At 43.1% G+C, this 20,985-nt stretch overlaps 1 pseudogene; it reads right to left on the bottom strand.

Moving 5' to 3' along the window:
* On the bottom strand, window positions 1-1,343 carry LOC110149542 (nucleolar RNA helicase 2 pseudogene; annotated as a pseudogene).
* Between the last annotated feature and the right edge of the window lie 19,642 nt (window positions 1,344-20,985).

Genomic DNA, 20,985 nt, shown 5'->3' with positions numbered 1-20,985 from the left:
TCAGATGAAATAATTTAGATGAAGCTTATCTCTCTCAAAGAGGTGGGGACTGGGCAAGTAAGTGATCAGGAAGGAAATACAATGTGCTTTTAATGTTGTATGAGAAACCATGTTCAGTTCCATGTTGCTGAACATAGTTCTGTTTTTCCCAAATAAATCCTCTACTTCAAAGTACTGTCCGAATGCTTTATTAAGTCTCTGCTTCCGGCCTTTGTTTTGGAATCTGTTACTTTTGTTGCTGCCTCCTGATCACTGTGCTCTGAAGCTCCTACTTCTTCCCGCTGTCCCGTTATGTCGCTTGCCCTCACGCTGTCCCCTGAAGCTTCCGTTGTCTTCCCGCTGTCCTCAGCAGTTGCAATGTCGCTCCTGTGGTCCTTCTAGCCTTGACTGCTCTGTAGCCACAGAAAGCTGCCAGCGCCTTGACGCATGCCACTTTTCCTATACTTACTGACCCAGTAGGAACATCAAAGCAAACACCCAGCTTTCCTTTTAGAAAGACCATTCCCTTCACTTTGGAATCAATATCCTCACCCAGTTGCTCTTTAAGTTCTTTCCAAGCATAACTAACGCTTGACATCGCCATTGAGCCCTGCAACATCATGGTCACAAAGCCTGCATCCCAGTTGCTCAAGGAGTGCTGGTCTACCGACACGGCACTGGAAATGTGGGCCAGGGCAGCTGCCAGGGCTTCCAGGGCGCCCTTCTCCTCAAGCAGCTTCTTGGCTGACTGCTTGAAGTGACCAATCACAGCGGGAGGCCCCGAGTCCAAGAACCTGATGACATCTTCCCTAGAAGCTTTTATTATCTCTGCTGCAGAAGGAACACTTATTTGCTTAAATTTAATTCCCGGTTTTTGCTCCCCTTGGGCTAACTAGTATTCTTCCTTGTTCTGATAAAAGCAAATGCAAACCCTGGTCCTTCCAGCTCCACCTGTTCATCCAGAATGATGAATGTAGGACTCCACGTCCTTTGGTGGAGAACTTAGAATAACCAGCCTCAGGGATGTCTAAACTATGTGCAGCAAAATTAGTTGCGAAGAAAACTCCAGAATTACCTTTTCTAAAACCTTTCAGGGTGATTTCCCTTTGCTTCTGTGGAATTTCTCCATGTAATGACTGGGCATCCTGCCTTATGAGCGCATTCTGTGACAACTCCTGGGCTTCTTTCTTCATTTCACAAAATACGATAGTGTTCCCACGATAATCACTGTACACTTAGATCATGCCCCCTATAACTGCTGCCCTCTGAGTCCAGGGGCACTTGATAGCCAGCGGCTCTACAATTATTGCCATTTTCTGTGACTTTTTACCAATCAGGCCCACTTATTCATATGTAGATTTCATTAACAATTATACATGAATTTAAAGTTAAATTTGAGGGAATTATTCCTTAAATTGTAAAGCATTTACTATGTAGCGTTATTTCTTAAAAAGATATAATGACTTCCCCTCTTTGGAATAAACACATAATATTATTACCTATCAGTTTTTCAAAATATCTTAATCGATGTATACAGAATAATAAAACTTGCTTAATTCAAGTTTTTTCATTATTCATTTAAAAAGTCTTCAGTAGAAAGAAATAAATTGCAATAGCACTATGAATGAAAATAAGCTCTCAAATATTAATAGCAATTTACAGTCCACAAAGTATATTCATTATGTATTATTTTTTACCATTTGGCAGACTGTAAAGATAAAGCTCAATGGAACTAATTTATTTGATCAAATTTGTATATTTTTCAAGCAGTATAGCCCCAAAGAGACATTAGCTGTTATATTTGCTGTTATTTAAACTAATGTTAAGCTTAGTAAGGTCTCAGAGGTGGTGTGAGTCTTTCAGTTCCTGAGTTTGAATTTTCTTACAAGCCACAATCATCTGGTAAATAATTAAGTGCCTCAGAAAGAAACTGCACTGTCAATTTGGAGAGTTGAATTCATTTTGCAGCAGAAAGGATTCTCTCTCCTTTCCTGTCTTTGGAGAGATGTTCAGTTAATCCACAGAGACCATGCTTTGTGAACATTTCCTAGCCTGAGAATAAGATAACTCCTCGGAGGATAAGATAAAATGATAAAATAGATTCAGACACAGACAGACAGATTATCTTGTGCATACTGCCCTTGTGTTTATTAAGTGGAAAGTTTATTCACAATTCAGCTGGAACATTTAACTCTTTCATGCAATCAAAATAGAAACTAGATTAATCACCCAAATCACATTAATCTCTGAGGGTGATCAACATATCTTTAGGAAGAGGTTTACCCCATCAGTGTACTGTGTGAACAAGTTTACTAATAAAGAAAAACTTAGGACTATTATGGTACTGCACTAAAATAACTCTAGATATTTTATGAAAATTGTCTCTGGATTTTCCCAAATAGTAACACTGACTTCTTTTGATGCTGAGTCCAGACTCCAAATAGAGATTTGTTTCAAGGCTCAACTTATTCTGTGATTGACTGTTAAGATTAGGGGAGATGATGGAGAGCAGGTGGCTGAACTTTGCCACATCCCAAATGCGAACACAGAGCAAGGAGGTGGCTGCCCCAGGTCATCCACCTGGTTTCAGAGATGCCACTGGGAACCAGCTCTTCTAAATCCCTGCTTGATATCTGTTGCTGAAACCCATTCCCAGGAGCAAATGTAGAACAACCCATCTTTCCTAAATTTGCCTAAAGTAAAAGTCGCTAGTTGTGTCCAACTCCTTGCGACCGCATGGACTATACATCCCATGGAATTCTCTAGGCCAAAATATGGAGTGGATAGCCTTTGCCTTCTCCAGGTGATCTTCTCAACCCAGGGATCAATCCCAGGTCTCCTGCACTGCAAGAGGATTCTTTACCAGCTGAGTTAAATGCATTTTCAGTCAACTCTCTAATTAAATACACATCTTGAGGCTTCACAACTGTGATGCTGGAGAAGAGTTTTGAGAGTTCTGTGGACAGCAAGAAGATCAAACCAGTCAATTCCAAAGAAAATTAACCCTGACTATTCATTGGAAGGACTGATGCTGAAGCTGAAGCTCCAAGACTTTGGCCACCTGATGTAAAGGGTCAACTCATTAGAAAAGACTTTGATGCTGAGGAAAATTGAGGGCAGGAGGAGAAGAGGGCAACAGAGGGTGAGATGGTTGAATGAAATCATCCACTCAATGAACATGAGTTTGAGCAAACTCCTGGAGATAGTGAAGGACAGGGAAGCCAGGGGTGCTGCAGTCCATGGGGTCGCAAAAGAGCCAGACACGACCGAACAACAACAAAAAAACAAAACACCTGTTTTCTCAGTTCTCTTGCACTACACCTTTGGAGGGGATGCAGACATTGAAGGTCTCTGATATCACATTTCAAGGGAAAAAAAATCAGTGAACAATGTTAATAGGTTGGTATCCACACTCTCCCATTTTCACAGAACAGACCAGTTTTTATATCCTCAGAATGTCTTCTTAAATAATAATAAAAGTTATTCTTCAAATTTGTAGAGTGCTTTGCATATCCATCCCATTTCACGGGACTTTGTTTTCATAGATAGATAAGTAAAACAGAAAAGTGGTTTGGAAATAGAGCACTGCTGTAAAAAAGCATGAGTTGCTGGGTTTTTCATGGGGCAAAGGGGGATGCTGGAAGGATAATGAGGAGCTTATAGATGAAGGCAGGAAGTGCAAGGATAAAACTGATACCAGAGGCTTAAAAGATGGTGCTCCATGTTTTGTAGTAATGAAACAAGTGGCAAAACAACTGTTTGCATTTACCTGAGAAAAAAAATGTACCAAATTAACCTGCACATGCAGATAACATTTCTAGGCAGAATATTGCAAGTGCCAACTGGCTTCTGTTACTTGTATATGATAAGATATGGAAAGACAGAATTGAGCTAAAGAGAGAACTATTCAGTATGTGAACAGAATTTCCAATCCAGACTTATGTGGTCAAAAAATAAAACTGTTTAATATTTCCAGGCTCTCCAGCAGGCACAAGACTCAAAATGAAAAGTGGCCTCAGGGTAAAGAGTAAATCAAAGATTCGGTCATAAGACCCTTTGTTTAGACCTCAAATTAACAGATTCTCTCAACTAGAAAGAAACACTTCTAAAAATCTCAAAAGTGTTATTTCACTGCAAATGTATACTTGGACAAAAGTGGAGAGAGTTCTCTTGAAAAGAATTATAGTCGTGACTTTTGGGACATGGAGTGAATAACAATCAGATTTATAGAAGGACCACAAAAAGTTTAAAGATATTACACAAGATTGGAATAAAGGGGCATAAATCATTAAAAGAGATAAGATACCTCTGGAGTTCTCAATTTTCTACAGTCAAGAAGGAGTCTGAGAAAACTGCTCTGATGAGAACATGGGCTACTTCTTATGGGAAAGAGTTTCACAGGGAAGCAAAACTCCAAACCATGGAAAATCATGAATTGGAGAATTACTTTTGAGGAACAGTTCAGTTCAGTTCAGTTGCTCAGTCGTGTCTGACTCTTGGCCACCCCATGGACTGCAGCACACTGGGCCTCCCTGTCCATCACCAACTCCCGAAGTTTACCCAAACTCATGTCCATTGAGTCAGTGATGCCATCCAACCATCTCATCTTCTGTCACCTCCTTCTCCTCCCACATTCAATCTTTCCCAGCATCAGGGTCTTTTCCAATGAGTCAGCTCTTGGCATCAGGTGGCCAAAGTATCGGATCTTCAGCTTCAGCATCAGTCCTTCCAATGAATATTCTGGACTGATTTCCTTTAGGATGGACTGGTTGGATATCCTTGCAGTCTAATGGACTCTCAAGAGTCTTCTCCAACACCACAGTTCAAAAGCATCAATTCTTCGGTACTCAGCCTTCTTTATAGTCCAACTCTCACATCCATACATGACTACTGGACAAACCATAGCTTTGACCATAGGACCTCTGTCAGCAAAGTTACGTCTCTGCTTTTTAATATGCTGTCTAGGTTGGTCATAGCTTTTCTTCAAAGGAGTAAGCATTTTTTAATTTCAAGGTTGCCCTCACCATCTGCAGTGACTTTGAAGCTCAAGAAAATAAAGTCTGTCACTGTTTCCATTGTTACCCCATCTATTTGCCATGAAGTGATGGGACTGGATGCCATGATCTTAGTTTTTTGAATGTCGAGTTTTAAGATAGCTTTTTCACTCTCCTCTTTCACTTTCATCAAGAGGCTCTTTAGTTCTTTGCTTTCTGTCATAAGGGTATAAGGGTGGTGTCATCTGCATATCTGAGGTTATTGATACTTCTCCAGGCAATCTTGATTACAGCTTGTGCTTCATCCAGCCTGGCATTTCACATGATGCACTCTGCATATAAGTTAAATAACCAGGGTGACAATATACAACCTTGATGTATTCCTTTCCCAATTTGGAACCAGTCTGTTGTTCCATATCCAGTTCTAATGTTGGTTCATGATCTGCATACAGATTTCTCAAGAGGCAGGTCAGGTGGTCTGGTATTCCCATCTCTTGAAGAATTTTCCACAGTTTGTTGTGAGGGACAGAATTGGGCTTAACCTGATGCCCTAATAGGTAATCAGCTGGATTTCAGAATTGCTCTGGACCAGTGACCTCGGTGCTCCTGTCTCTACTCTTACTATTCAGTGCCCATTGCAGTTACCACATCCCTCTCTTACCACTGTGTGTGTGTGAAAGGCAAATTGCATGTCTTTTTAATTTGCAAATCTCCAGATCAAAAAGAGAAGCATACACAGAACCTGTACCATATCTAGGTCTGATATACACCGTGAGATCATGAATTTCAAACTCAGTGATGTGACTTGATGAGTCAGGGTGGGGTCTTGTTAGGGCCTGAGAGTGTTTTGCATATAGAGGGGTGTGAATTTTGAAGCTGGACTGTAAACTGCTGTAGGTTGTTGCTCAAATGGTACCTGGTGAATCAACCCCCCCAGCCAGTACCCTACTCCCTTGTATAATCAACTCTCAAAGTTTTTAGGTTTGGCTATGTAAATTGCTCTGGTCATTGGGTATCAGAAAACACATTTCAGACATATGCTTAATAAGCTACTAATGTGTTGGGGTCTTGCCTTTCTGGAAAGCTGCTGCCACCATGTGAGGAAGCCCAGTCCAGACCAGCCTTCTGAAGGATAGAACACTAAGCAGAGAAAGTCCCAGTTGAGCCAATCCCAAGCTATGCTCTAGATGAATGTTATCATATAAGGTACCTCTTATGAATACAGCAAAAGCAGCACCAGCCAACCTGAAGAATCATGATAAATGATAAATCCGTATTTTGAACCCTAAGATCTGGGGCAGTTTCCTTCTCAGCAAGAGGTGACTAAAGCAGAGTCTTTCAATGGCAACAGAAGAAGACAGAATAAAATGAGTCACATCTTCAAAATCATCATGGGAAAAATTATGTTTGACCTGAAATCCTATTTGTACTTAAATCACCATTTAAACAAAAGTGTAGAATAACACCATGAGATAAATACATTATCAAAATTTTGCTTCTCATGTACTCTTTGTTGGAGGACGAATTCCAATAAATTAGAAATTAATCATGGAAAAGAAAGAGATAGGTTCCAAGTAAAAATATTTAAACCAAAAGAAATAAAAAGGAAGTAGGCAAATCCCCAGGATGATCAAAAAATGAAAGGCCACAGGAACATCTATGCACAGATCTAGCTCAGTATAGGAGGATGATTAAAAGATTCCTAGTGAATGCTTTCATATTGTTGTTCAGTTGCTAAGTCATTTCTACTCTTTGTGACCCCATGGACTGCAGCATGCCAGGCTTCCCTGTCCTTCACCATCTTCCAGAGTTTGTTTGAAGTCATGTCCATTGAGTCAGTGATGCCATCCAATCATCTCATCCTCTGTCAGCCCCTTCTCCTGCTGCCTTCAATCTTTCCCAGCATCAGGGTTTTTCAAAGAGTCAGCTCTTCCTATCAGATGGCCAAAGTATTGGAGCTTCAGCTTTATCATCAGTCCTTCCAATGAATATTCATATGTATATATACATGGAGAAATTTACCCTTCAGTTAGGAATATGTAGAATGCTATGACTACTTAGATTTCTAATTAGACAAAGGCATATAACATTAAAACAAAAAAGAAAAATTACAAAAAGGAAATCTAGCATCATGATGCACAGAAATCATCACTATTGAAGGAAGGGGTTTGTGGGGGTGTTGGTGTGAGGGTGTAAGTATAGACATGTCTGCATTAAGAGTGGGGATTGTCAGAGAGCTGATTTCTCATCTTACACTTTAGGAAGTCAGTAGATAATGCCTAAAAAGGAAAAATCAAGGCATAGATGCATATGGATTCCCTATAGAAACATGTGGGTTATCCCAGGAAAAATCAGCTAGCCAGGTTGAAAGTGGCCTCCTCTATAAGGTGGGAATACAAGCGAGATAGTCTGCTGTTTCTGTTAGAAACATTACAAAGCTACTTGACACTAAAAACGTTGTGCTTGAACATCTTTGACTACATTAAAAGAAAATTTTATTATCTGAACATCTGCGTTTGTGATTAAAATTCACAATCACTACAGAAGTTAATGGTTCTTATTTTTCTGGATGAGCCTATAGTCCAAGGATGCTTTGGGGAAAGGGATAAGAAATAACAGGAGGGTAGCACATGGCCCAGAAAATGGAAATTGTGGAAAGAGTGGAGAACATTATCTTTAACAATTTGCTTATTGCATGTCCAGGTTGAAGAGAACACACTGCAGGGCATAGCCACTTCAGTGCAAGTTTCACGACCTTCTGGAGCTAAAGAATGCAAGTGAGCTGTGGGAGAGACAGATTCTGAGGACGGGCTCAGACTTCTCTTCTATATCATCTTTTGCAGGATGGATGAAATCTAAGCCATGAAGAGAATTTATGCACGTTGATCAGATGGAAGGGGTTTCTCCAGTGGCTCAAAGGTGAAGAATCCTCCTGCCAATGCAGGAGATGCAGAAGACACGCGTTCTATCCTTTGGTCAGGAAAATTCCCTGGAAGAGGAAATGGCAACCCACTCCAGTATTCTTGCCTGGGAAATCCCATGGACAGAGGAGCCTGTCGGGCTACCGTCCATGGGATCACAAAAGAGCAGGACATGGCTTATTGACTAAACAACAACAACAAATGGAAGACTATAAGGTCATGAAAAAGTGAAAGTTAGTAGCTCAGTCGTGTCCAAGTTTGGGGATCCCATGGACTGAGGTCCACCAGGCTCCTCTGTCCATGAATTCTCCAGGCAAGAGTACTGGAGTGGGTTGCCATTTCCTTCTCCAGGGGATCTTCCTGACCTAGGGATTGAATCTGGGTCTCCTGCATTGCATGCAGATTCTTCACCATTTGAACCACCAGGGAAGCCCCATGAGGTCATGAAGCAAGGGATAATTAAAATTTAACTGCTGAAGGAGGAAGACAAGTAGTCTTGAAGATGCAGGACGAACAATGAAGAGGGGAAAGGCCAAGGAAGCAGAAGTGAGATGAACAGGGAAGGCTTCATGTAGCTCCGAGCCCAGGTGAAGAGCCCAGGGAGAACAGCAGCTGCCGCTTAGGACTCATGCCCGGTTTGTGGTCTCTATTACAAATGAGATCACTTCAATTAAATAAGTGTATGTGGCATAATCATGTGCTGCCACCCCTTCATTTTCTAAATTGCTGTCCCCAGGACAGAGGTCAGAGAGCAGAAAGAACATCTGCTGTAAAATAAATCAGAGAAGCTCTGGCTGACTGCTCCGGCTTCGGCCAAAATGTTTGCTGGTTTCGGCAACCCCCTCTCAGGCAGAACAGCCTGCCTAGTTCCCGGGGAACCTCAGCCAACTTTTCAGGTATGTCCAAGTCACGCATTGATCCATTCCCTTATTAAACAACCATTATTGATCACCTACTATGGTAACCGGCACAGTTTCTGCACTCATGGACACATTATTGCAGAGGGTGGACACAGACAACAAACAAATAAACAAACAAGGGACACATCTGATAGTGATAAATGTTATGCAGGGAATTAAAACAGCAGGGAGCAGTTAGAGAGATGACAATGAGCTTTGTTAGGCAGCCTTCCAATATTGCTTCTGGGGAGCCCTATCTCTTGGTATTCACACCCTTGTGCAGTTCTCAATTCTTGAGTTTAGACTAGTAATTTATTGCCAGAAATAAACTAGAGCAAAAGTTATAGAATATCACTTCTATTAGGCATGTGTGCTCAGTCGTATTAGACTCTTTCCTACCCCATGAAAGGTAGCCCGCCAGCCTCTTCTGTCTATTGGATTTTCCAGGCAAGAATACTGGAGTTGGTTGCCATTTCCTTCTCCAGAGGATCATCCCAACCCAGGGTCCGAACCCGTGTCTCCTGCATTGGCAGGCGGGTTTTTTACCACTGAGCTACCTGGGAAGCCCCCCTTCTATTATTAGGCTATAAAAGAATATGACTTCAACCTGTTAAAATAATCTCTCTTTGCCTCTTCTCTCAGGTTTGATCTCAAGAAAGCCACCATGCTCTGAGATTCCCTTAGGAGAGGCAAGGAAGTAAGGGTGGCCATCAAGGAATGGAGACCAACCATTCAACATCCCTGAAGCAACCAATATCCCAGTAACCACATGAGTGAGCTTGGAATCAGAGAGTCAGCCAAACCTTCCGAAGAGGCAGGCTGCAACCCCTGTCAGCGTTTTCCTTGCAAGCTTGTGAGAAATCCCGAAGCAAAGGACCCAGCTACGTTGCAGAACCATAGAAACTAGTCCCTTTGCAATAGACTCACATCCTTTAAAAAAACAAACAAACAAACAAAAAAAACAGGATTTACATTACATACACAATTTTCCTTGGAAATTTTAATATCTGTATAGCGATGAGCCTTCTCATTCAAAAATATGAGTTTGTTTCCATTTGGCATATTTGTGTTTTTCTGTCCCTCAGGAGTAATTTTTAAAATTTTCTTGTTGTAGGTAACATACATTCCCAAGTTCATTCTTAAGTATTTTGTTTTGTTGTTTTCGTTCGTATGTCTTATATGTGTATGTGTTTATATATATTTATATGTTTCCATATGTAAGCTACATATTTCATTATTTTAATAAACCTCTTCCTTATTATAAAGTATGCACAGCCCTTTATTAGCTTGGTTTTCTTACTGTTTATAGCACTTTTTACCTAGGAATGTAAGCATATCATCCACAAGTAGTCAGTTTTATTACCTGTTTACAAAGTTGTATGTCTTCAGTTTCTTCCTCTTATCAAATTGCATTGGCCAGAACATCAGGAAGTAGTCATCAGAAAACGTTTTGCAAGGTGCAGGGTACATAAAAATAAACCTGATCTTTGAGGTCACTGTTCTCACAGGGTTGAATGAAAGACTGGAGCTGGAAGAGAAAGAGCCTGAATAAATGGGAACACTCACTCACTCAGCTTCCCTTTCCTTTAGAGCATGTTGCCTGAGCTGTCAGCTATTACATAATTATTTAGGAGTTTTGGTCTCTTTCCCCACATAGATTATAAACTCTGCTGGGGCAGCATAACTGTCTTGAAGTCATCAATGTTTTCTCAGGTCCTAGAATATGCAGGTATCCACTCAATATTTGGTGATGAAGTCAAACAGGGGTGGGCAAATCCAGGCACACCACCCTCCCTGCTCCCCCCACCCTGACTGCTTCTGTAAGGGAAGTCTCAGCAAACACAGCCCCTCCCACTGGTTTGCACAGTCTCCTGGGGTCCCAGTGGCACTGCTGAGCAAACTCGCCCGATGCAGCAGGAACCCTGTGTCTCACAAAACCTCAAATAGCCAATACCTCACCTTTTATAAAAGAGTGTCTGGTGACCTCCCAGCTCCAGGATGAATACCTAAACAAGGAGGCAGAGGAAGGAGAGGGTAGGATGAATCGAGGGAGCAGCATTGACATATATACACTACCGTGTGTAAAATGGGTTTCCCAGGTGGCTCAGATGATAAAGAATCTTCCTGCAGTGGAGGAGACCCAGGTTTGATCCCTGGGTTGGGAAGTTCTCCCTGGAGAAGGGAATGGCAGCCCACTCCAGGATTCTTGTCTGGAGAATCCTGTGGACAGAGGAGTCTGGCTGGCTATGGTTCATGGAGGTGCAGAGCTGGACGTGACTGAGTGAATAACACACACACATGTGTAAAATAGATAGCTAGTGGCAAGCTGCTATATAGCACAGGCGCTCAGAGCAGTGCTCAGTAACAGCCTAGAGGGATGGGGTGGAGGGTGGGAGGGAGGCTCAAGAGGGAGCGGATATATGTACACTACAGCTTATTCTCTAGTACAGCAGAAACTAACACAGTATCTTAAAGTAACCATAAGTAAGTAAGTAAGTAAGTGAAGTCGCTCAGTTGTGTCCGACTCTTTGTGACCCCGTGGACTGTAGCCCACCAGGCTCCTCTGTCCATGGGATCCTCCAGGCAAGAATACTGGAGCGGGTTGCCATTGCCTTCTCCAGGGGATCTTCCCGACCCAGGGATCGAACCCAGGTCTCCCTCATTGCAAGCAGACGCTTTAACCTCTGAGCCACAAGGGAAGCCCAAAAACCATACTCCAGTTCAAATAAAAACAGAGAATGAATACTGGAAACCAAAATCTTCTTTCCTAATATTTTTAATCTAGTAGAATTACGTGTTCACCTCCTGGTGGAACCAAAGGTGAGGGACTCTGCTTTCTTCCCACCAAAGGAGGATTCTACCCTTTCCCTGTTCAAGGGTAGGCTTGCTTTTGGGGGGGAAATGTTACCTCTCACACCTGTCCTGACATCTCAATGTGCACGCTGAGGGGTCACCAGGACCAGGGCATCAGAGGGGCAAGGAACAAGGGTGGCCAGAAACACGGATGCCCCCAGAGTGGAGAAGCTTCCGGGATAGGGGCGCCTGGCCCCGCACCCAGCCCCCAGCCTCCAGCCCCGGAACCAGGCCTGACCCTGCATCTCTCTCTGCGAACTACACCCAGGGCCGTGTGCTCTGTGTTAGCTACACCGAAGAGCCAGTAAATGTCACCCTCCACGCTCCCCATGACCAAATTAGTCCTTGCCTCTGTCGGCCGCTGTCAGGCAGCCTCCATCCTCCGGCCGCTCCCCGCCCAGGGCTTGTTTACTGGGGAGCGATGAGGAACCGCAGACCCCAGGCAGACTTCAGGAGGCACCTCGGAGCGGAGCATCAGGGCCGGCTCTGCTACCAAATAAGGCCGCTCAGGCCCCTGCAGCTGGTCCACAAGGCCGCAGGGGTGAGCCCGGCGCTCCCTGGAGTGCGCATCTCACTGGGCCCGTCGCTCAGTGCGCCCCCAGGAACGCCTCTGCGCTCTGGGATATCTCACCGCCGGGTCATCCATCACTGGCCCGGTACTCCGACAGGCCAGCTCTCTGGGATGCTCAGAAGCCACTCCTGTTTGCTGTCAGATAGCGGCGCCTCCCTGCTGGGCTGCTTTCCTCCCTTGAGCGCCGCGATGTCCCCCTGGAACCCGCTACATCCGTGCGAAGGCGGATGGGGGGTGGGGGACTCACCGCCCACGCCCGCAGCTGCCTCTGGACTTGGGGCTTGGGTTTTCCCTCTGTTCCCTGGGCAAGTTTTATTCTAACTGAACTTGTTTATTGAATAAAATCGAGTCTGCTTGGAGTGATTTTAAAAGTGCCAAAAGCACCATACCACAAATACCTATCACACGCACACATGCACACACACACCACATACAATACATGCATCACACACACACATAGGACTTCTCTGATGGCTCAGTGGTAAAGAATCTGGCTGCCGATGTAGGAGACTCGGGTTTGATCCCTAGGTCAGGAAGATCCCCTGGAGAAGGAAATGGCCACCCACTCCAGTATTCTTGCCTAGAGAATCCTATGGACAGAGGAGCCTGGTGAGCTATAGTCCATGGGGTTGAAAACAGTGGAACACAAATTAGCAACTGAACAACAAATCTCTCTCTCTCTTTCTCTCTCTCTCTCTCTCTCTCTCTCACACACACACACACACACACACACACACAGGGCGTGGATAAGCACCTCCTTGCCTATCATCACCCCACACAAGCCAGGAGCAGTGGAGCTCCAAGATTAGGAAGAGTAAGAGAAAGGGAGAAGAATTTCCCCATGTTATATTTTACTCATGCATGTGCAACCTAAGGTGCATCAGTCGTGTCTGACTCTTTGTGACCCTATGGACTGTAGCCCGCCAGGCTCCCTCCGTCAATGGGATTCTCCAGGCAAGAATACTGCAGTGGGTTGCCATTTCCTCCTCCAGGGGATCTTCCCCACCCAGGGATCGAACCTGTGTCTCTTGTGTCTCCTGCATTGGCAGGTAGATTCTTTACCACTAGCACCACCTGTGAAGCCCCATATTTACATCAGTGGGGCTCAACAACCAGCAGGAGGTGAGGAGCCCATGTGGTCAGAGCTGACCCTGAGATGGTGCCTGACTCTCAGATCACCTTGCCAATTGTCCCCGGATGGCATTTACTGTGAACTCTGCATCAAACAGCCTGCTCAGCAGTGTTCTTCAGTACGTAGGGGGTCGGTTGTTGTCTATGTTAAACGGAAGGATGACTTGATGACCAGATGAGCAAATGACTGGATGAATACTTTTCAGGAAGAATAGTTAAGAAGATGGAGCTTTGATCAGTTTGCCTATCATTGTTTTCATTGTCTCAGGGAGAAAGCTACAGAACCCAACCAAATACCCTTGCAAGAAACATGGAGATCTCAAATTAATTCCCCAAAAAGCAAACCATCAATGACGTGTCACCTTTCAAGGCCAAAGGGAAGACACCTGCACAGAAACAGATGTGACCTTAACTTGGTGGTGGCCGGGTGAGGTGTGGTCCTGAATCTGCCAGCTGTTTTTGTTTGCTCAAAGATGGAGAAATAGACAGAAGGCCCATTGTGAAAAAGTGAGAAAAGTCAGCTGGATGACAAAAAGCTAAAACCTCAGATTATGTACTAGTTTCCCTTATATATTGGTGGTGTTGCTGCTGCCAATGTACAAGACTGCCTGTAAACATTTTGCATTTAGACATCACTCGAATTTAGCTTGCAAGGGAAAAATTAATTATGTCAGTGACATTTTTAAAGTGACAAAAAAAATGAAGAGCTGTGTAAGAGGATGAGGGAAAATGTGGTTACTGCCCTAAGGACTTGTGCTTTTTTTCTCAAATGCTATATTGAAAACAGTAGAAAGAAACAGAGACTTGAAAGGTAGGGGATAACTGAGATTTCCCATGAAAGCATCCTGGCAGCGGGTGAGAATGTTATTCCAGAGCATTCACCATAGCTTGTCCATTTGCAATCAGACAGGTGAGCCAGCTCCCGCAGTTAACTGTCTTAAGAAATGAGCGGGAGCCAAGATTCCAGTCCCCCTGTCCCTGATCCAAGCCCCCTGATCCTCGAGCTCCTGGCATCTGCCTTGGGAAGGTGGGGAGGGAATCTATTAGAGGCAGATAGAAACACGCTAACCATGCAGCCCTTTTGCAGCATCCTCATTCCTCCTCCATAACAACTCCTTTCAGGTTATTCCAAAGTTTACTATGTCATAATTCATATCCTTTGGCCACCTGATGCAAAGATCTGACTCATTGGAAAAGACCCTGATGCTGGGAAAGATTGAAGGTGGGAGAAGAAGGGGTTGACAGAGGATGAGATGGTTGGATGGCATCACTGACTCAATGGACATGAGTTTGAGTAGACTCCAGGAATTGGTGATGGACAGGGAGGGCTGGTGTGCTGCAGTCCATGGAGTCGCAAAGAGTCGGACATAACTGAGCAACTAAATTGAGCTGAAGTCATATTGACATTTTACTAAGTAATGTATAACTCGTAAAGAAAAATAATAGAATTGTTAGCTTTATATGGTGCCAAGCATTGTATTGGAAACCACAGCCAGTGCCTGTTGGTTTTTTTTTTAGTAAACAATATTCTACATCATGTGCCATTCTAGGCATTTTACATACATCAGTGCCTTTTATCTCATTAACAGCTAAATAATATAAGCATTATCATTATTCCCATTTTATTGATGAAGATATTGAGACCTAAAGAAACCCAGTAAATTATCTGAGAATGTACTGCTAGTAAGTTGTAGAACCAGAATTCAAATCTGGTAAAAGCCCAGACATCAGCCCATAAACCCTTTGTCATTCTATAGAAATCTTAATAGCCTAGGATAAACATAGCTTAGGGGCTTCCCTGGTGGTTACACCAGTAAAATATCTGCCTGCAATGCAGGAAACCTGGGTCAGGAAGATCCCCTGGAGAAGGGAATGGCAACCCACTCCAGTATTCTTGCCTGGGGAATCCCGTGGACAGAGGAGCCTGGTGGGCTACAGTCCATGGGGTTGCAAAGAGTCAAAAATGGCTGAGCGACTCACACTTTCACTTCCTTTCAATTTACATAGCTTTGCCTAATTAAATTGAGAATGGTGGACATTATTGAGCCTTCCCCCCTTTTAAAAACGTATTTATTTGTATTGCTGTGCCAGGTTCTGTTTACAGCATGCAGGATCCTCAGTTGCAGCTTGTGAAATCTAGTTTCCCAACCAGGGATTGGACCTGGGCCCCTGCATTGGGAACATAGAATCTTAGCCTCTGGACCACCAGGGAAGTCCTAAGCCTTCTCCTTAGCATTCCAGGTCATGTAGTTGAACTTACAGTATACATCCACTAGAATATGCTTAGTAGTATCCCCAGAGAAAGTAAGTTACAAAGAATAATCTCCCCCTAGACTGACCGAAAATCACTGCTCTACAAAGCTCTTTCTGATCTGTATTGCTCTTCTATTTATTTATCCTGCTATTTTCTGACACTTCCTATGGCTATTAATGCATTGGAATATACTATTCATAACCTTGTTCTATACATAATCATCTGGTTGTATATCTCTGCAAGATTCACTTTACACAGTAAAGCGCAAGAGTTTTGGGACCGCGATGTATCTTCTTTATTTATTTATTTTTGATAGCTTCAGTGGCAGATCTCAATGAGATGTGATGGTATGAGGACACAGCATCACTGAAAAATCTGCTACCCAGGGTCAGAGCCACCCTGACTCAGAGCCCTGGAGGAAAGAAATGGCAGCCTCCTGGTGGAGGAGGTTGCAGGGAGCTTTGCTGACAGAGGAAGTCGCCACACTCACAGAAGCGGCATTGTGGCATCCTCCAGATCACAGTCATCTCATTATTGTGGAATGTCCCTCCCTGCCAAGCCCCAAACACTATAGCAGCTGAAATTTTCACATCAGGAGGAGCAAGTTCCCCCACAGAAGAGGGAGGCAGGGCCAGGGTTTGATGCAGGCTTTTGACACTTCAAATTGGGCAAAGGTTTTGGTTTCAGCAACACGGCTGAAAACCACATTTTCCACGGTCTGCCTGAACTTTGACTCAGAGCCTAAATAGCTGGCAGAGGTGTGGCTGGCTCTGAGGTTTCTCTTGGCAGCAGCTCCACTAACCACTGGGCCGGCAGCCTGTCATCCTTTTCGGTGTAGGGTTTCAGGCCTGGGGTGAAGAATCACCAGAAACCCCTCTCCTTTTCTCTGGGTCAGAGTACAGGGGTGGTTCTCAAAGTGGAGTCCCATGATCAACTGGAGCAGAATCATGCGGGAATCTGTTCAAAATGCAAGTTCTCAGGTCCCATCCCAGGCCCTGTGAGCCAGAAACTCTGGTGATAGGCCCAGCAAGATGAGCTTTATCAAGTGCTGCAGGGGACTCGGAAGCACCCTGGACTTGAGAACCACAGTGTGCGTGCATGCTGAGTCACTTCAGTTGTGTCCCAACTCTTTGTGACCCCATGAACTGTAGCCTATCAGCCTCCTCTGTCCAAGTGATTCTCCAGGCAAGAATACTGGAGTGGGTAGTCATTTCCTTCTCCAGGAGATCTTCCCAATCCAGGGATCGAACCTGAGTTTCCTGAATTGCAGGCAGATTCTTTACCATCTGAGCCACCAGGGAAGCCCAAGCAGTTCAAGCAAACCTCCCTTCACCCTGCTTCACTTTACTGTGCTTTTCAGATACTTCAGTGTTTTGCCAATTGAAAGTACAAATTGAACCCTGCATTGATGAAGTCTATGAGCACCATTTTCCAACAGCATTTGTTGACTTAGTATCTGTCACATTTTGATAATTCTCATAGTATTCCAAACTTTTAAAATCCTTACTATACTAAAATGATCTGTGATCAGTGATCTTTGATGTTCCTGTTGTAGTTCTTCTGGGGTGTCATAAATTGAACCCATATGGTGAGCAGAATAAATGTGTGTGTTCTAACTGATCCCCTAACCAGCCATTACCTTGCCTCTGGCTCTCTGTGCAAGCCTCACAATTTCCTCAGACACAATAATATCGAAATCAGGCCAGTTAATAACCCTACAGTGGCCTGTAAGCATTCACGTGAAACAAAGAATCACATTCCTCTCACTTCAAATCCAAAGTTAGAAATGATTAAGCTCAGTGAGGAAGGCATATAAAATCCTAGATGGGCCCAAATCAGGCCTCTTTCACCAGACAGTTAGCCAAGTTGTGAAAGCAAAGGAAAAGTTCTTGAATGAAACCAAAAGTGCTACTCCAGTGTACACTGAATAATCAGAAAGCAAAACAGCCTTATAGCTGATACGGAGAAAGTTTGAGTGGTCGGGATAGATCAAACCAGCGAACACTTTCCCTTAAGCCAAAGGTAATCCAGAGCAAATCCCTAACTCTCTTCATTTCTATGAAGTCTAAGAGAGGTGAGGAAATTACAGAGTGAAAACAAGAAGCTGTGTGTGCATGCTTAGCCGCTCAGTAAAATCCAACTCTTTGTGACCCTATGGACTGTAGCTTGTCAGGCTCCTCTGTCCTTGGGATTCTCCAGGAAAGAATAATGGAGTGGACTGCCATGTCCTCCTCCAGGGATCATGTCAATCTAGGGATCACACCTGCCTGTCCTGGGACTCCTGCATTGCAGGCGGATTCTTTACCACTGAGTCACCAGGTGAGCCAAAATTATGAAGCTAAGAGAGATTAATTCATGAGGTTTAAGAACAGGAGTTGCCTCCATAACATAAACATGCAAGGAGAAACAGCAAATGCTGATGTAGAAGCTGCAGCAAGTTATCCTGAAGATCTTGCTAAGATATTAATAATTCACAAAGGGGCTACACTAAACAACAGAATTTCAAAGTAGATGAAGCAGCATTTTATTGGAAGAAGATGCCATTTAGAAGTTTCATAGCTGGAGAGGAGAAGTCAGTCCCTGGCTTCAAACTTCAAATGATAGACTGAATCTCTTGTTAGGGGCTAATGCAGCTGGTGAATTGAAGTTGAAACCAATGTTTATTTACCATTCTGAAAATCCCATGGCCCTTAAGAATTATGTTAAGTTTACTCTGTCTATGCTCTAGAAAGGGAACAAGAAAGTGTGCATGACAGCATATCCATTTATAATACAGTTTACTGACTAGTTTAAATCTATCGTTAATAGCTACTGCTCAGAAAAAAAAAAAAAAGAAAGATCTTTCAAATATTGCTCATTGACAATAAGTTTGGTCACTCAAGAACTCTGATAGAGAAGTACAAGATATTAATGTTGTTTTCATGCCTGCTAACACAGCATCTATTCTACAGTCCATGGATCAAGGAGTAATTTCAAATTTCAACTCTTATTATTTAAGGAATACATTTTGTAAGGTTATAGCTGCCATGAAATTATAAAGAGAGGGGAAAACCAGATCACCTTACCTGCTTCCTGAGAAATCTATATGCAAATCAAGAAACAACAGTTAAATCAGACATAGAAAAAAGGACTGGTTCCAAATTGGGAAAGGAGTACGTCAAGGCTGTATATTGTCACCCTGTTTATTTAACTTATATGCAGAGTACATCATGTGAAATGCTTGGCTGGATGAAGCACAAGCTGGAATCAAGATTGCCTGGAAAAATATCAATAGTCTCAGAGATGCAGATGACATCACCCTTACGGCTGAAAGTGGAGAAGAACTAAAGAACCTATTGATAAAAGTGAAAGAAGAGATTTAAAAAGTTGGCTTAAAATTCAACATTCATAAAATTTAAATCATGGCATCCATTTCTATCACTTCATGCCAAATAAATGGGGAAACAATGGAAACAGTGAGGGACTTTATTTATTTATTTACTTTTGACTCCAGTATCACTGCAGCCATGAAATTAAAAGACATTACTTCCTTGAACAAAAAGCTATGACAAACCTAGAGAGCATATTAAGAAACAGAGACATTACTTTGTTGATAAAGGTCCATCTAGTCAAAGCTATTGTTTTTCTATTGGTCATGTATGAGTGTGAGAGTTGGACCATTATGAAAGCTGAGTGCCGAGGAATTGATGCTTTTCAACTGTGGTACTGGAAAAGACTCTTGAGAGTCCCTTGGACTGAAGGAGATCAAACCTGTCAATCTTAAAGGAAATTAGTCCTAAAAAGACCCTGATGCTGGGAAAGACTGATGGCAAGAGGAGGGGATGACAGAGGATGGGATGGTTGGATGGCATCACTGACTCGATGGATATGAATTTGAGCAAGCTCTGGGAGTTGGTGATGGACAGGGAAGTTTGGCATACTGCAGTCCATGGGGTTTCAAAGAGTCAGACAGGACTGAGCGATAGAACTGAACTGATAGCTGCCATAAATTGTGATTCTTCTGATGGATCTGGCAAAGTCATCTGAAAACTTTCTGGAAAACATTTGCCATTCTAGATATAATTAAGGACTTTCATGAGTAATGGGAAGAGGTTAAAATATCCATATTAAAGGAATTTGGAAGAGGTTGATTCCAACCCTCATGGATGACTTGAGGGGTTCAAAACTTTTGTGGAGGAAGTGACTGCAAATGCCATAGAAATAGCAAAAGAACTAGACTTAATAGTGAAGCCTGATGTGATTGGTCAGCTGCAATCTCATGGTAAAACTTTAGTGGATGAATAGTTGATTCTTATTGATGAGTAAAGAAAGTTTTTGCTTTTTTTTTTTTTTTTTTTAAGATGGAATCTTCTCCTGAGGAAACTGCCATGAAGATTGTTGAAATAACAAAGGATTTATAATATTACATAAATTGATTGCTAATCAAGGCAGGGCAGTCTCTGTTTTGTGTGTGTGTGTGTGTGTGTGTGTGTGTGTGTTGTGTGTAAGTGCCCGTGTATGTATGTGAATTTTATTTTAATGAGGGAGATGTTAGAGAGAAAGTACACAAGAAAGAAATGCATCGCAATGGTTATTCTGGCTGTCTTCAGGCCTTCCAACTGCAGGACTCATTTTTCTTGTATTTGCATGTTTGAAAATTTCCCTTTCAGAATTAGGAAAAGCAAATGTGATGTAAACTTTAAAATAAAAATGTATCCGGAGGGACTTGTCTTACAGCAGGCACAAAACCCACATCACTCTTGATTGAATGTCCTCTTAGCAGGCACGAAGGTGCGCATTCAGAGATAATTACATACTCCTAAGGCTAAATGCCTTTCTTTCATCCTGAACTCAGATATTCAGGAGCAATAGCAGAGACTGAGGTTGCAAGGCCCTGCCCAGCTCAGCACATAGGCTCTTCAGGGCTTTCCTAGGATCTGTAACTGGGCAAGGCAGACTTTAGAATATGCTCACATTTTCTAAACCGTCCTGAGATGCCAAGCCCTAAGCTCAGTGTTTTACATATGATTTTCATTTAATTGTCACCGCAAACTAAAGGCTTCCCTAGTGACTAAGATGGTAAAGAATCTGCCTGCAGAGCAGGAGACCCAGATTCAATCCCTGGGTCGGGAAGATCCCCTGGAGAAGGGAATGGCAACCCACTCCAGTGTTCTTGCCTGGAGAACTCTATGGACAGAGCAGCCTTGTGATCTGCAGTCTATGGGGTCGCAAAGAGTCAAACACGACTAAGCAACTAACACACAGACAAACTAAGGGGACAAATATCATAGTTTTCTTCCACTCAAAGGAAAACAGGTTCAGAAGGACAGAGTGATCTGGGGGATGTCACACAGTGGTCTAAATCCAAGTCTGTTCTGACCCAGACGGCCATCTCTCCCCTGGA

This window comes from Odocoileus virginianus, chromosome 2, assembly GCF_023699985.2.
Source record: "Odocoileus virginianus isolate 20LAN1187 ecotype Illinois chromosome 2, Ovbor_1.2, whole genome shotgun sequence".
Lineage (NCBI taxonomy): Eukaryota > Metazoa > Chordata > Mammalia > Artiodactyla > Cervidae > Odocoileus > Odocoileus virginianus.
The sequence above is the reverse complement of the archived record's forward strand: the minus strand, read 5'-3'. Positions and strand labels throughout refer to the sequence as shown.